Source organism: Macaca fascicularis, chromosome 20 (assembly GCF_037993035.2).
Source record: "Macaca fascicularis isolate 582-1 chromosome 20, T2T-MFA8v1.1".
In the NCBI taxonomy this organism is placed as follows: domain Eukaryota; kingdom Metazoa; phylum Chordata; class Mammalia; order Primates; family Cercopithecidae; genus Macaca; species Macaca fascicularis.
Window position 1 is genome coordinate 6171086 of NC_088394.1, and position 16212 is coordinate 6187297.

A 16212-nucleotide genomic window follows, 5' to 3' on the forward strand; every position below is an offset into this window, starting at 1 on the left:
AGTGGGGTTGCCACAGCCATGTCTGTTCTATCGGGGCATGCTCCTTGACTATTGCTGATTGACTCATGGCTGAGCCAATCAGAGACCTGTAGTCGAATATGGACCAATCAGAGACCTCTCCCAGGAATATGGACTTGGAACTGAGAAAAAGAACCACCTCTCGCTCTGGGGTGTAAATGCAGGTGCAGGTGGTTCCTGCATTGTCGACAAGAGAACCGAACAACCCAGTCTACAGGGAGAGAGAAGACTGAATCACATGCTCAGATATGAGCTACACAGAGAGAAGACTTCCGGATTCCCAGCCTCAAATGCTAATGTGCATAGGAATCACCTGGGATCTTGTGAAAATGTAGACTCTGATTCAGCAGGTCCAGGTAGGGCATGTGATGCTAACCTTGTAACAAGCTCCCAGGTGATGCTGATGCTTCTGGCTCATGAACCACATCCAAGGCTCTGGTTCCAGCCCAGTCTTAAGGCCTGGCTGTGTCCCTGTCCTTGGAATCCATCAGGACAGGACACATCTGTTCTCTTAGTCAAAATCTCCCCCTTTGCTCAAGACATCACAGGGAATTTCTGTTTCTTACAACCAAGATTTCCAACTACAATATTATTGGTGGGAGTTCTGTGTGGGGATCAGGAACTCACAGTCCTTGTCTCAGAGCATTAAAATCACTTATAAGTGATTATTTCCCTCCAGCAGGTTCTAGAGGCTAGGTCATAAGCTTCTTTTGGCCACTCTGTGTGATGCTTATCACTGTGTCCCCTGCACCTAGCATACAGGTGATATTCCAGAAAAGTTTGTTGAATGAAAGAAAGAAAGAACATCACACTGGATTCTAGAGTCCTGAGTGCAAGTCTTGGCTGCAGCAATGACTTTTGGGCTGAAGTTCTTACCTTTTAATTGGTTATTCCATTTGTTGGAGGGATGCTGTTGACGCCATGCCCCATTGCATGTCTCAGCATTGCGTGTCTTTAGTGTTCGGCACCAAGAAAGATTTGTTGGCTTGATCTATTTATCTTTTTTGCTTTGCCCAATAGGAAGCTTACAGTCCAATTTGTAGCTTAACTTGTCATTGGGTTTGGATTCATGGGTCTCATTTTACCTTTTGGTCTTGATTTCTTTTCTTTTCTTTCCTTTTCTTGTCTCTTTTCTTTTCTTCTGTTTCCCTCCCTCCCTCCCTCCCTTCTTTTCTCTTTTCTTTTCCCCTTCCTTCCTTCCTCTTGCCTTGCCTTGCCTTGCCTTTCCTTCCCTTCCCCCTTCCCCCTTCCCCCGTTCCATTCCTTTCCTTTCCATCTTCCTTCCTTCCTTCCTCTTTCCTTTCCTTTCCTTCCTCTTGCCTTTCTTTCCTCTTACCTTTCCTTCCCCTCCTGTTTCTCTCCCTTCCCCTCCCGTCTCCTCTCCTTTCCTTTCCTGACGAAGTTTCACTCTTGTGGCCCAAGCTGTAGTGCAGTGGCATGATCTCAGCTCACTGCAACCTCTGCCTCCTGGGTTCAAGCGATTCTCCTGCCTCAGCCTCCTAAGTAGCTGGGATTACAGGTATGCATCACCATGACCCGCTAATTTTTGTGTTTTTAGTGGAGACGGGATTTCACCATGTTGGCCAGGCTGGTCTCGAACGCCGTACCTCAAGTGATCAGCCCACCTTGGCCTCCCAAAGTGCTAGGATTACGGGCGTGAGCCACCATGCCTGGCCTGGTCTTGATTTATTTCATTATTTGCTGTTATTTTTTCTGCTGCTAATTATTTATCTGTGTGTATTTTTTATCTGTTCCTGAAATGCTGTTTGAAATCCTCCATGGAATGAGATGAGATATAAACCACTTAAAAATGATGATTAGGAATACTAATAGTGAGTTTGGAATACATTAAAAATTGCTGGAGGACGTTATTAGTTTCCTAGAGCTGATGTGGCAAAGTACCACAGACTGGGTGGCTTAAATGACACAGCTTTATCGTCATATGGTTCAGGAGGCTTAGACTCCGAGATCAAGATGTCGGCAGTGTTGGCTTCGCTGGAGGGCTGTGGGGAATCGTCTGTTGCATGTCTTTCTCCTTGCTCCTAGTGGTTTGCTGGCAGCCTTTGGCTTGCGCTTCCTTGGGCTGTAGATGCACCACCCTGACCTCTGCCTTCATGTTAGTTCTCCCTGTGTGAGTGTCTGTGTCCAAGCTTCCCCTTTATATAAGAACATAGTTCTATGGAATTAGGGCCCCTTCTGCTCCTGTATGACCTACTGTGAACTTGTTATGTCTGCATATTTTCAAATAAATCACACTCTGAGGTATTAGGGGTTGACTTCAACACATGCATTTAACATTTAAAAAAAATTATTTGTAAATTTAAAAAATGTTGTGGTTACGTAGAGGTGCGTATGTGTATGGGATACATGAGATGTTTTGGTACGGGCATGCAGTGTGTAATAATCACATCATGTAAAATCCCCTCAAACATTTATCCTTTGTGTTGCAAACATAAAAATGCACCTGTTATCCCAGCACTTTGGGAGGCCAAGGCAGGTGGATCATCCGAGGTAAGGAGTTTGAGACTAGCCTGACCAACATGGAGAGACCCCATCTCTACTAAAAATACAAAATTAGCTGGGTGTGGTGGCGCATACCTATAATCCCAGCTACTGGGGAGGCTGAGGCAGGAGAATCACTTGAACCTGGGAGGCAAACGTTGCGGTGAGCTGAGATCGCGCCGTTGCACTCCAGCCTGTGTGACAACAGCGAAACTCCATCTCAAAAAAAAAAAGGTGCAATTCAATAATAATTGACTATAGTCACCTCGTTGTGTCATCAAATACTGCATCTTATTCATTCTTTCTATTTGTTTTGATAACCATTAATCCTCCCCACCTCTCCCTCACCCCTCCATTAACCTTCCCAGCCTCTGGTAGCCATCCTTCTACTCTCTATTTCCATGAATTCAATTGTTTTGATGTTTAGATCCCAGAAATAAGTGAGAACATGATGTTTATGTTTCTGTGCCTGATTTATTTCACTTAGCATAATGACCTCCAGTTTCATCCACATTTTTGCAAATGTCAAGATCTCATTTTTTTTAAGGTGTCATGGTTTCCCATTAGGTATAAGTACCACATTTTCTTGATTTATTCATCTGTTGATGGACACTTAGGTTGCTTTCAAATTTTTGGCTATGGGGAACAGTGCTGTACCTAGCATGGGAGTGTGGAAATCTTGATATACTGGGCTCCTTCATTTTGCGTGTATACCCAGCAGTGGGATTGCTGGATCATATGGTAGCTTCACTTTTAGTTTTCTGAGGAACCTCCAAACTGTTCTCCTTAGTAGTTTTCTAATTTGCATTCCCACCAACAGCGTACGTGGGTTCCCTTTTGTCCACATCCTTGCCAGCATTCGTTCATGCCTGTCTTTTGGATAAAAGTGATTTTTAAATGGGGTGCGATGATAACTCACTGTAGTTTGGATTTGCATTCTCTGATGATCAGGGATGTTGAGCGCCTTTTCATATGCCTGTTTGTCTTTTGTAGGTCTGCTTTTGAGATATGTCTGTTCAAATCTTTTGCCTATTTTTTTGATCAGGTTGTTAGACTTTTTCTGTTGAGTCGTTTGAGCTTCTTTGCTGATCGTTTCCTCTGCTGTGCAGAAGCTTTTTAACTTGATGCAATCCCATTTGTCCATTTTTGCTTTGGTTGCCTTTCATGTGAACTTTGGGGAGTCATAGTTCAGCATATAACAGGGAACTGGAGTTCATGGTTTCCTCTCTGGTCCTCCGCTTTCTCACCCATAAAATGGGGATGCTGAAGTGCATGATCTCTATGGGACTTGCTGATTCTCACATTTAGCATCTCTTGCTGATGTTTTTTCTCTGTCCTCACCTCAGAATGTTTGTTCCAGACCAAAAACAATCCAAAACATAAATTTACATTGAAGGTTAGTAAGACCATCCTCTCATGAGCATTTGCTTGTCCCGAGAACCCTGCAAAGATTGGGTAGTCACTGTCTCACAGAATAAATCACTGTCCTGTTCCTTTGAGGACAGAGACAGTTCTGGATATTGCTCCATAGCCTCCTGACCATCCCACATCTGCAGCCGCCTACTCCATCCATGGACATGCAGGCCTGGGGAGAGCACTGCCTGGCTAGCTCTTTGTGCTGCTGACATGTTGTGGGAAGGCTGGAGGGTAAGGGATAATTAGAGGATAGGCACCCTCCCAAGATCAGCTCTAGATACTCCAGGGCCCTTCCGCCACGAGAGTATATCAGTGCCAGGCAGCTCTGTCTGTTTACTATGTTCTGCTTCTTGAGACTGAATGTGCAAGCTGTTTCCTGTGGGAGAAAAGGTGCCGGGCTGGCTGGCTTGCCGGGGGGGCTTCCTGTGGGTCACACATACCACCCACCTGCACAGGTACTGGGAGAGAGTGCACCTTCCCATTATCCCAGTATCAGCTTTGTGCTACCTGGGCTGAGTCTAATGTCCTGAGTGAATTGATACTTTAGGGTAAAGATCTGGATCTGTATCCACACTTCCTCAGTGATGGGGCGTAAGTTAGAGTGTTTGGTTGCAAGCAACAGAAGCTGCTGTAACTGACGTGAGGAAGAAGAGGGCTACTTGTAAGGATATAGGGAAACTTGCAGGGTTGAAGGGAAGGCTAGAGATCTCTACAGCTGCAGAAATGTCAACAGCTGAAACTGTGTTTTCAGGACTACTGATGGATTCAGTGAAAACATACAAAAATTTCTTCCATCTTTGCCTCTTTCCTGCCCAGTTTTGGGGAGAGTACGATTGGCTGATCTTATAGCATGAGCCTATTCTCCCAGCAGCACAAACACATCAAGAGGGAGATCTAGTGGGAGAAGGCTCCAGTGCCCCCGCTTCTGCAGTGAGGAGGCGTATACCCTGATTGATAACCACACCAAGGCTGCACATGATGGAGGGAGAGACAATGGCAACTCTACAAATGCAGATAGACAACACAGAGTTCTCACTTGGTATGGAACACTCTATATTCATGATCTCATTTAATCTCTACAATAGTCCTGTGGTTCTATTGTCTTTTCAGTTTACAGACGTAAAAGGCTAAGCTGGGATTTGAACCCAAGTTTATCTGGGTCCAGCACCATTGGTCTTAATGGTGATAGGGTTCTGTCTTCCACTGCTGCCAATTTGCCCAACAAGGTGAAAGGAGGAGCTGTAAACATGGGTATAGTTGCTGTCCAAGGATCCCTGCAGTTCTTGGCCCCAGAAATATATTAAGAAGTGGGCCAACTGGGTAGTTACCCAGAGGTCTAGGTTATAAGAAGCACTAAAACAGTCCCTGAGATATTATTACTAGAAGGATAACGCTTTTTTTTTGGACCATTTTATTTCTCTTGTAAAAGAATCTCTTAGTGACTGGAAAGAAGAATATGTTGATAAACTACTCAGGGTGTGGCAAGATTAGCTGCATGATTTACAGGGTCCAGTAAAATATAAAAATGTGAGGCCCCTTGTTAAAAAGTTAAGAATTTCAAGACAGTGTCAGCAGAACATGGAGTGTGGGGCCTCGTGTGACTGCACATGTTGCAAGCCCATAAAGCTGGCTCTGGGGTTGGAATGAAGGTAAATGGTTGACGAGCAGTCAACTGAGAAAAACAATCCCAGTTACCTGCAAGGCTCCTCCACTTTGTGCCAAGTTGCATTCTTGCTCAGGTCACCCAGCTGTCTCAGGTGAGCCTGCCTGGTTTTGACACACAGGAAGAGAAGTCTGTGTAATAGAGGCTAGTGTCTGGTCCTCTTTACAACATGCTGCTCACGGGCAATGCCAAAAATCATCTTAATGTTCTGAAAATGATTTCGACAGCAGGCAGATAACGCTCTGGTTTTAACAGAGCTAAAAACCACCACAATTAATATCTGAACTGATTTTGAGATATTAATTGTGTCAATTGCGTTGCATCTGTTATGTTTTTGTTTAAATTGTAGTAAGAACATTTAACTTAATATTTAACATGAGATCTATCATCTCAACCAATGTTTAAGTGCATAATACAGTATTGTTATCTATAGGCACAATATTGTGCAACAGATCTCTAGAACTTACTCAACTTGCATCACTGAAACTTTTTTACTTTCTTTTTTTTTGAGATGGAGTCTCACTCTGTCCCCAGGCTGGAGTGCAGTGGCACGGTCTCAGCTCCCTGCAACCTTTGCTTCCTGGGTTCAAGTTATTCTCCTGCCTCAGCTTCCTGAATATCTGGGACTATAGGCGCATGCCACCACACCCCACTAATTTTTGTATTTTTGTATTTTCTTTTATTTTTGAGACAGAGTTTCTTTTGTTGCCCAGGCTGGAGTGCAATGGTGTGATCTTGGCTCACAGCAACCTCCGCCTCCCGGGTTCAAGCGATTCTCCTGCCTCAGTCTCCTGAGTAGCTGGGATTACAGGCATGTGCCACCACGCCTGGCTAATTTTGTATTTTTGGTAGAGATGGGGTTTCTGCATGTTGGTCAGGCTGGTCTTGAACTTCCGACCTCAGGTGATCCACCCGCCTCGGCCTCCCAAACTGCTGGGATTACAGGCATGAGCCACTGCGCCCAGCCACATCACTGAAACTTTATACCCATTGAATAGCAACTCCCCACCCTCTCCCCTCAGCCCCTGGCAACCACCATTTTGCTGTTTCTGTGTGTTTGACTGTTTGAGAGTCATCCTGTAAGTGGCATCATATAGCGTTTTTCTTTCTGCAACTGGCTTATTTCACTTAGCATAATGCCTCCCCATATTGTCAAATGTGGCAGGATTTCCTTCTTTTTTCAAGCTAAATCATGTTCCACTGTATGAACATACCATGCTTTCCTTATCCATTTATCCATCAGTGCACATTTAGGTTGTTTTTATTCCTTGTCTGTTGTGAATAATGTTGTAGTAAACATGGGAGTGCAAATACCTCTTTGAGATCCTGATTTTAATTCTTTTTTTTTTTTTGAGATGGAGTGTCTCTGTGTCACCTAGGCTGGAGTGCCATGGCGCGATCTTGGCTCACTGCAACCTCCACCTCCTGGGTTCATGCGATTCTCCTGCTTCAGCCTCCCAAGTAGCTGGGACTACAGGCATGTGCCACCGCACCTGGCTGTTTTTTTTTTTTTTTTTTTTTTTGTATTTTTAGTAGAGATGGGATTTCACCATGTTGGCAAGGCTGGTCTCGAACTTCTGGCCTCATGTGATCCACCTTCCTCGGTCTCTCAAAGTGCTAGGATTACAGGCATGAGCCACCGTGTCCAGCCTATTTTGGATAAATATTTGGAAGTATGATTGCTGGATCATATGGTAGTTGTACTTGTAACTTTTTGAGGAAACTGCATACTATTTTCCTTGTTTAATTTCATCCTCCTTCTCTAGCTTCAGTTGCAGGAGGCTTGTTTCATTTTCTCAAAAGTCCCGTGGGCTTCAGGACTTCCAGGCAGACTCTTCTCTCTGGAACCAGCTTTCTTTCTCCCCCTGATTGGGGAAGTCCTCATCCCCAGGTCTCAGTGGACCTGACTTTTCCCAACACCCCAGACGAGGTACGTAGCACCTTGTACTAATGAATCATAACCCTTCTTGCGCACTTTGGAAATTGCTTGTGAAATTATTTGCTTGTCTTTCTCCTACACCCCCATGTCAGTGCCCTTGGGACAGGGACTTTGTGTCTGTCTTATTCACTGTTGTTTTACCAGGGCCAGAAAGGTCAGAGAGATCTCTCCTGACCTCCCTGGGGCTCCCAGCATCTTTCATTTCTTGAGTGCTTGGCTGTTCCTGTCTACTCATTTTTCTGCCAAGGCATTTGCCCCGGTGGATGACCAGTGCTGACCGAGCTCTCCCTTGGACCCACAACTCCCAGTTGGTCTGCTTTGCCGTCTAATCAGATCCTTCATCCAGCCTGTGCAATCAGTTTCCAAGAGAAGGAAAAAACAACCTAGAGTTAATAGTTACTCCTTCTGTCTCTCAGTGATTCCCCGACTCTGGGTACCAGAAGCAGAAACCAGCAGCCAGTTCTCCTTAATTAGGAAGGTGTCAAAGGAGGTTTTGAAAAAAAAAAAAAAAAGTCAGTATACAGGTTGCCCATCACTTTATTAATTTTTAAGTTTCCTTCACATTGATTTAGGAACAACTTCTCCTACAAGTTCCAGCCAAGTGCTAAGTTTTAACTTGGATGTGTGCTGGTTTGAGACGTGAATGCACCAATAGTCCCCCAGGGGTGCTCAGAAGGCGCATAGAGTCCCTGGCTAGGCTTTCTTTCTTCTCTCTCGATGACTTAAAAGCTGTTGTGCAGCTGTCACTCATTTTCTAGGAAAACAAGCCAGTCGCCGATCGACTTGGCAATACCTAAGAAATATTCTGGTTCCAATTACAGGCTGCCAATGGCAAGTACAGCCTCGGCCAAGAGGAACTTACTTTCTTGGTTCCCGACGCAAGGGAGCTGGCAATAGGGACATCCTTCTATGTTTGTAGAAAAGATTTTTCTCTTCGTGATGATAGTTACTCCATTCTCTATCGAAAAATTTCTCCCTAATGAATTTTTTGCATTCTGCTTTTTGGAGCCCATTCCTTTATGCCAAGCACTTGTGCTCTACAGGCATCTCTGGAAACTTTGGGTACCTGCTTCTCTTTAGGAAGCTCCAACTAGTGAACAGAACAAGGGTTGAGCTGGTTCTGTGGCAGACTCCTCATCACATCCTTGTAATGCAGGTGCTGCTTTAAAGATGGGGAAATGGGGGACCAGCAATGCGGCTTGGCTCGATGACACAATTAGTAAGGGCAGAGTTGGGATTTGAACCCCATCTGTGAAACGCCCCTGCTTGGGCTCCTTCCATGATGTCATGCTGGACAGTAGGGTCACCTCAGAAGCAGAAAGTGTGCTGAGGAGGAGGAGGCCTTATCTAGGTTGCAGTAGTTTGGGTTCTTCAAGAAGCAGACTCCGAGACATGGATTTGAATGCGAGAGATTTATTTGAGGTGATCCCACAGGGAGGGAGTGGGGAAGAGACGAAGGGTCTTTCAATGAGCTGCTTACTGCTGTGGGCAGCTGGCACCCAGGCCTGCTGGTAGACTCCAGCGGTTGGCCCAGAACATCCGTAAGTACCGCTTCCCGGAGCTCTGCCTGTTCCCATTTCCCACTGGTTGAGGGTCGTTCTGGGAGGTGTCACACTGAATGCACAAAATTTAATGTTGATCAACTTGGAGCATAGATTCTCTTGAAAAATGAGCAAACACTTATGCAGCCACACGTCCCCTCTATGTCACACACCGCCCAACACATAAAGTCTAAAGATCCTGGCATTAAGAAAAGTGGTACTGCCCAGGCACAGACAGTGGCTCACACCTGTAATCCCAGCACTTTGGGAGGCCGAGTTGGGAGGATCTCGTGAGGCCAGGAGTTTGAAACCAGCCTGGTCAACCTGGTGAAACCCCTGTCTCTACTAAAAATACAAAAATTAGCTGGGCACGGTGCCGTGTTCCTGTAGTCCCAGCTAGTTGGGAGGCTGAGGCAGGAGAATCGCTTGAACCCAGGAAGTGGAGGTTGCAGTGAGCCAAGATAGTGCCACTGCACTCCAGCCTGGGTGACAGAGTGAGACCCTGTCTTAATAAATAAGTAAATAAAAATAAAAAGAGCTTTCCCTGGTGTGATTCCATCCTGCATGGCTGTTCTCTTGAGCAGTGGTCATTTATCTCTATCCGCCTTCTCTCCCACCTAAGTGCATGCTACCACCCAATGGAAGATTCGGTGGTCATGGCCATGAGCCCCCTGAGGCCCTAGAACTATCTTTTCAGTTGTGAACTCAAGGCTGACAAAGGTTATCACTTCAGGGTGGATAATAATGAAAAAGAGTACCAGTTATCTTTAAGAATGGTTGGTTTAGGGGCTGGGGCAAAGGATGAATTGCACGTTGTTGAAGCAGAGGCAATGAATTATGAAGGCAGTCCAGTTAAAGTAATACTGGCAACTTTGTAAATGCCTGTACAGCCAATGGGGGCTTTGAAATCATGCCACCGGTGATCTTACAGTTGAAGTGCGGTTCAGGGCCAGTGCATGCTCGTGGACAGCACTTTGTAGCTATGGAGGAAGATGCAGAGTCACAAGATGAAGACAAGGATGTGAAACCAACTCTTAAGTATATCCAGAAAACAGGCTGCCCCTGGAAGTGGTAGCAAGGTTCCACAGAAAAAAGTAAAACTTGCTGCCAACGAAGATGATGCTAGTCATGATGATGAAGATGATGAAGATGATGATGATTTTGATGATGATGATGATGGTGATTTTGATAATGAGGAAACTGAAGCACCAATGAAGAAATCTATATGAGACACTCCAGCCAAAAATGCACACAAGTCATATCAGAATGGAAAAGACTCAAAACCATGATCAACACCAAGATCAAAAGGACAAGAATCCTTCAAAAAACAGGAAAAAACCTCCTAAAACACCAAAAGGACCTAGTTCTGTAGAAGATGTTAGAGCAAAAATGCAAGGAAATATAGAAAAAGGTGGTTTTCTTCCCAAAGTGGAAGCCAAGTTCATCAATTATGTGAAGAATTGCTTCCAGATGACTGACCAGGAGGCTATTCCAGATCTCTGGCAGTCTCTTTAAGAAAAATTTGTTAAAAATTTTCCATCTATTTCATTTCTGTAACAGTTGATATCTGGCTGTCCTTTTTATAATGCAGAGTGATAAATTTTCCTATCATGTTTGATAAATGTTGTCCAGGTTTCATTGCCAAGAATGTGTTGTCCAAAATGCCTGTTTAGTTGTTAAGGATGGAACTTCACCCTTTGCTTGGTTTTAAGTATGAATGGAATGTTATGATAAGACACAGTAGTAGCAGTGGTCAGACATGGAAATGATGGAGAGACAAAAATATACATGCGAAATAAAACTCTGTTTTAATAAAGTAGCACAGTTTCTGTTGACTTAATACAGAAAAACAAAGGTGGTGCTGACATCAGGTGATTTTGTAAAATTTTTAAAATTTATTTTGCATGTCAGAAATGCATTTTAATTTTTATTTGAAAACTTAAATTTTTAGACAAATGATTTTGTGTAGAAATTTGATCTAGTTTTTATGCAGAATACAACGATTTCCCTCATTAATGTTTCATGTGAAGGGAGTTACAAGCCTAAAGGAAGAGACTTTCTGCACACAAGTGGGTATCTTATGTGTGCAGTGTTAGAAACCAGTGGTGTGGTTGCTCACTCTGCAACTCCTGACCTGCCCAGAACACAGGCTGAGCAGATTCCCATGGCTGCAGGAAACTCCTAGGTGCAGAGACACAGGTGCTTAAATAAGGGACCCATTGATGTGGGAGGGAACTGTCTCTCCAAGCTGCAGGTGACAGCCGAGTTGGCTGGAGGGGATATGGGCTCCCACTGTATCTGCCACGTGGGTAACGGGGAAGGAGGAGCCCAGAGTGGCGCCATTACTGTCTTTGGATTGTTATGTTCTTACAAACCCTTCCCGTGGAGACTGTTAACTTCATTATCTTATCGGTACTGGGCGTAACAGCGGTTCTAGCTAACATTTATTAAATGCCTGCTCTGTGCCAAGAATCGTGCTCAATACTTTATATACATGATTTCACTTAATCCTCATAACTGCCCTAAGAAGTAGAGGCCATTATAATCTTGATATTAAAAATGAGACAGGGCACGAGGAGGGGAGATGCCTTGCTCATGGTTCCACATCCAGAAAGTAGCACAGTAGACTCTTAAACCTGAGTCTGTCTGTCTGTTTGCTGGAGTTAACCTCCAGCAAGAGGACGGTTCTGTGTTTGCTGTTTGAATGACAGGACTCTGGACTTTGAGAAGATCCACACCTTAGGCACTTGACCTTGGGTTGTGAGGAGTTTCCCGTTCCTTATTCCAATGAGACGTTATGGGTTCCATGGGGGTTCTTCTTAAGCAAGGAGGATCATTAAGTAGCAAGGTAGCCATAGTTGGAGAGACCCACATGAGCTTTAACCAGTCACAAATCAGTTCAGGCCATTAGATTTGTCATAAACGTATGATGAATGGTAATTCCCTGATCTCATATCCAACCTCTGGGAGCTATCTGTTTGAATGATGTCAATGCATAATGTTTGAAGCTGCTCATGTGATTATCTTGAATCATTGGAGAAGCATGAGGCTTGAACAGATTTCATAATAACTTTTTTTACGCTTGCGACTGCATTTTCATCTCTCAGTTTTGTTCCTGTACGATGAAACCTCCCAGTTCTTTTTCCTGGGCTACTGCAATGTTAATGCTGATTAGAATTGCTCTGCAGCGTTGGGGCACCTAACCGATGTGGGTTTTCGTCTCCCGCCCTCCCACTTCCTTGTTTTTCTTGAGGAAAGAATAATAAGGAAAATAGCCTACCTTTACAGCAAGGGAAAATAACATCTATTTAGAGGAACTTGAGATGAAAGTATGTTTCCTTCATATTGGGTAATCTAATTCTGCAACTCTTGCTTAGATTTGATTTCCAATGATTTAACAAGCTGCAGTACATGGTTTCTTCAAACTGTTGCTGTTATGCACATTTCCAAGCTCTTTAAGAAACAAAAGCTCAAAGGCCATCCTTTTAAAAAAATTCTGGCCTTTCAGGGGGCAGGAAGGGCTGGCCTTTAGTGACATGGTTTCATGGTGACCTCTGTGTGCAGGGGGCCTCAGCGTTGATGTTTTCCCTTTAACTCTAACCCAGGGTCTTCTGGGGTCTCCTTGTTTATTCTTAGGCCTTCAAGCATGGCTGGCTGTTGTCGAGAGAGGCCCCTCTCTGGAAGTGCATCCCGCTTTTTATGTGATATGAGTTAGGAGGTTTCTGTGGGTCTCCCTCCTCAATTCTTATATTCTAACTTTAGCTCATGCTCTTGGCATTATTTTCAAAAGCATTGAAGAAATGAAGACCACAGCGGTTTTGTTTGTTTGTTTTGAGACGAGTCTTTCTCTGTTGCCCAGGCTGGAGTACAATGGCACCATCTTGGCTCACTGCAGCCTCTGCCCCCGGCTTCAGACAGTTCTCCTGTCTCAGCCTCCCAAGTAGCTGGGATTACAGGCATGTGCCACCATGCCTGGCTCATTTTTGTATTTTTAGTAGAGACTGGGTTTTACCATGCTGGCCGGGCTGGCCTTGAACTCCTGACCTCAAGTGATCTACTCACCTTCGTCTCCCAAAGTGCTGGCATTACAGGCATGAGCCACCGCACCTGTCCCACAGTTTGTTAAAATGTAAAATGAGCAACATTTCTACCTGTCCCCTAGCCATCTTCATCCTCATGACGTCTCTAAGGCCCTTGGAATAGCCGGGGACCAGCACTGACAGACGCAGACTTCTTTCTCCCAGTCGCTGGCATTTGCAGAGGACCTGCTCAGTGTCAGGCACTGCGCTTTGATGCTTTCAGGCATCACCTAATTTAATGCTGAGGACATTCTCTGTGGTACATGCTGCGATCCTCCCACTTTACAGTGGGGAAGCAGGTATGGGAGAGCTCAGCACCATGCCCCACGTGCTCCTGAGCACCGGCCGAGTTGCTTCCTCTGCTGTGCTGGGTGAACCTGCTTCTGGGCCATTTATAAACACTAAACATATTTCCAAAGCACACCTGCTTTCAAAGGTGGGTCTCAGTCAGGATCCTTTGTGTGGCTGAAGCCACCTTTTCCCTTCCCGTATACCTCACCTGCCCTACTCAGTAGGAACGCAGGCCTTGCTTCTAGATGCTGTCATTTAAAATAATGAAATATATTAGGTTGGTGCAAAAGTAATTGCGGTTTTGCCATTACTTTTAGCGACAAAAACCCCAATTACTTTTGCACCAACCTATAGATGGCTGAGAATGTTAGGAAAACACAGCATGATGGGGTCGTGGGGAGGGATGACTTAAGAGTGGTTTCCGCCGGGCGCGGTGGCTCAAGCCTGTAATCCCAGCACTTTGGGCGGATCACGAGGTCAGCAGATCGAGACCATCCTGGCTAACCCAGTGAAACCCCGTCTCTACTAAAAAATAGAAAAAACTAGCCGGGCGAGGTGGCGGGCGCCTGTAGTCCCAGCTACTTGGGAGGCTGAGGCAGGAGAATGGCGTAAACCTGGGAGGCGGAGCTTGCAGTGAGCTGAGATCCGGCCACTGCACTCCAGCCTGGGCGACAGAGCGAGACTCCGTCTCAAAAAAAAAAAAAAGAGTGGTTTCCTGCCAGTACTGCCCTGGATGGAGATGAAGTTCCTCCTCTGAGCTTCCTTGTCTGCGTCCATGCCATTTATTGAGTACCTACTACGTGCTGGGCACCATTCTCCATGACAGAATGCATCAGGGAACAAACTGGACAGAAATACCTGCTCTTGTGCATGTTCAGTCTCTTTTTGGAGTTGCAAAGTTTACTCCTGCCTACTCTGGAAACTTCTCTCCTAACACCCCACAGGCTTCTGTTCTGCAGGACCCAATGATGGGCCAGCTGTGTTCTTGGCATTGAAAGCACAACAGACTTACACCAGACGAGCCCCCAAGCATGAGATCTAGGCGGCATCTCCATGAGTTTTGTGTTCTCTTCCCTTCTTTAGACCATCAGCTGTTTGACTTCCTCCCTGGTGCCAGATGCTATGAGCTGTGGATGCTATGAACCAGGATAGGACACTGTCTAGGGCAAAGATAGTTAATTGTTCCCCTGATCCAGTCTCCTTCTCTTTTTGTTTTTTGGCTTTTTAAAATATTATTATTATTTTATGTCAGACGGGGTCTCACTCTGTCACCCAGGATGGAATGCAGCAGTGTCATCTCAGCTCAGCGTAGCCTCTAATTCCTGGTCTGGAGTGATCCTCCTGCCTCATCCTCCCACGTAGCTGGGGTCACAGGTATGTGCTACTTCACCCAGCTATTTTTTTTTTTTTTTTAATGTTTTGTAGAGACAGTCTCTGTGTTGCCCAGGCTCATCTTGAATACCTAGACTCTAATGATTCTCCCACCTTGGCCTCCCAGAGTGCTTGGATTATAGGTGTGAGCCACCGCATCCGACCTCTTCCTTTCCTCATTGTCAGCAGTTCCACCCACCATCCCCCAATTTTTAGCAGGCACATGACTCCCCAGAATCAAGACTATGTGTCCCTGTTGTTATGAACTGAGTGATGTCCACTTCCCAAATTCACACGTTGAGGCCCTAACCCCCAGGACTTCAGGATTTTATTTTTTATTTATTTAGATGGAATGTTGCTCTTTCGCCAGGCTGGAGAGTGGTGGCGTGATCTTGGTTCACTGCAACTTGTGCCTCCCAGGTTCAAGCGATTCTCCTGCCTCAGCCTCCCGAGTAGCTGGGACTGCAGGTGTGCCACTACGCCCGGCTAATTTTTGTAGTTTTAGTAGAGATGGGGTTTTGCTGTATTGGTCAGGCTGGTCTCGAACTCGTGACCTCAGGTGATCTGCCCACCTTGGCCTCCCAAAGTACTGGGATTACAAGCGTGAGCCGCCATGCCCGGCCAGAATGTGGTTTTAAAGAGGGCGTTAGGTTAAAATGAGTCCCTTAGGAGGGGCCCTTGTACAATCTGACTGGTGTTCTGATAAGAAGGGAAGATGGGGTGCACAGAGCGATGCCAGGGGTGCTGGAGAACAGAGGGAAGACCCTGTGAGGATACAGGGAGAAGATGGGTACCTGCAAGTCCAGTAGAGGCCTCAGGAGAAACCCATCCCGCCAACACTTTGATCTTGGACTTCCAGCCTCCAGGACTGTGCAAAACAAATCTCTATTGCTTAAGCCACCCCACCTGTGACATTTTGTTATGGCAGCCCTAGCAGACTGCTGTATCTGCCTCCCTTGTAGCGAGTGCTTATGAGCTAAATCCTCGTCTGGGACGTGTGAGCTGGTGATGTGTACATTTCTGAGTGGTGCAGGGGCAATTCATGCACTTCTCCTTTTCCCACATTTTGAGGGAATAAAGGCTGGTAATGAGCCCTGCTGGATGTGTGGTGAGGGTGGCCGGGGTTTCCAGAGATGGTCCCTGGGCCCTGGGACACCTTGGCCCTGAGCTGCAGATACCCATGCTCCTGCCTGAGGGAGAAAGAAACTTCTCCTGTGTTTAATCCATGGTTACTTGGCCTCTGCAACGCCCTTCCGAGTAAACGGGAGGTTTGTGACTAGCAGTCTTTCCTTCCTACCTTTAACCCAGCAGTGTGGCTTTTTTTTTCACACCACGTTTTATTGGTTGAAGTGGCACAGAGAGCTGTCCTCATAAGTGGGCTAAACCTCTTTT

The 16212-nt window shown here is 45.6% G+C and overlaps 1 protein-coding gene and 1 pseudogene across 1 annotated transcript in view; both read left to right on the forward strand.

Moving 5' to 3' along the window:
* The window catches only part of RBFOX1 (RNA binding fox-1 homolog 1), a 2485336-nt gene that overhangs the window by 118964 nt on the left and 2350160 nt on the right, over nucleotides 1–16212 (forward strand).
* LOC135968811 (nucleophosmin pseudogene) lies at nucleotides 9718–10692 on the forward strand (annotated as a pseudogene).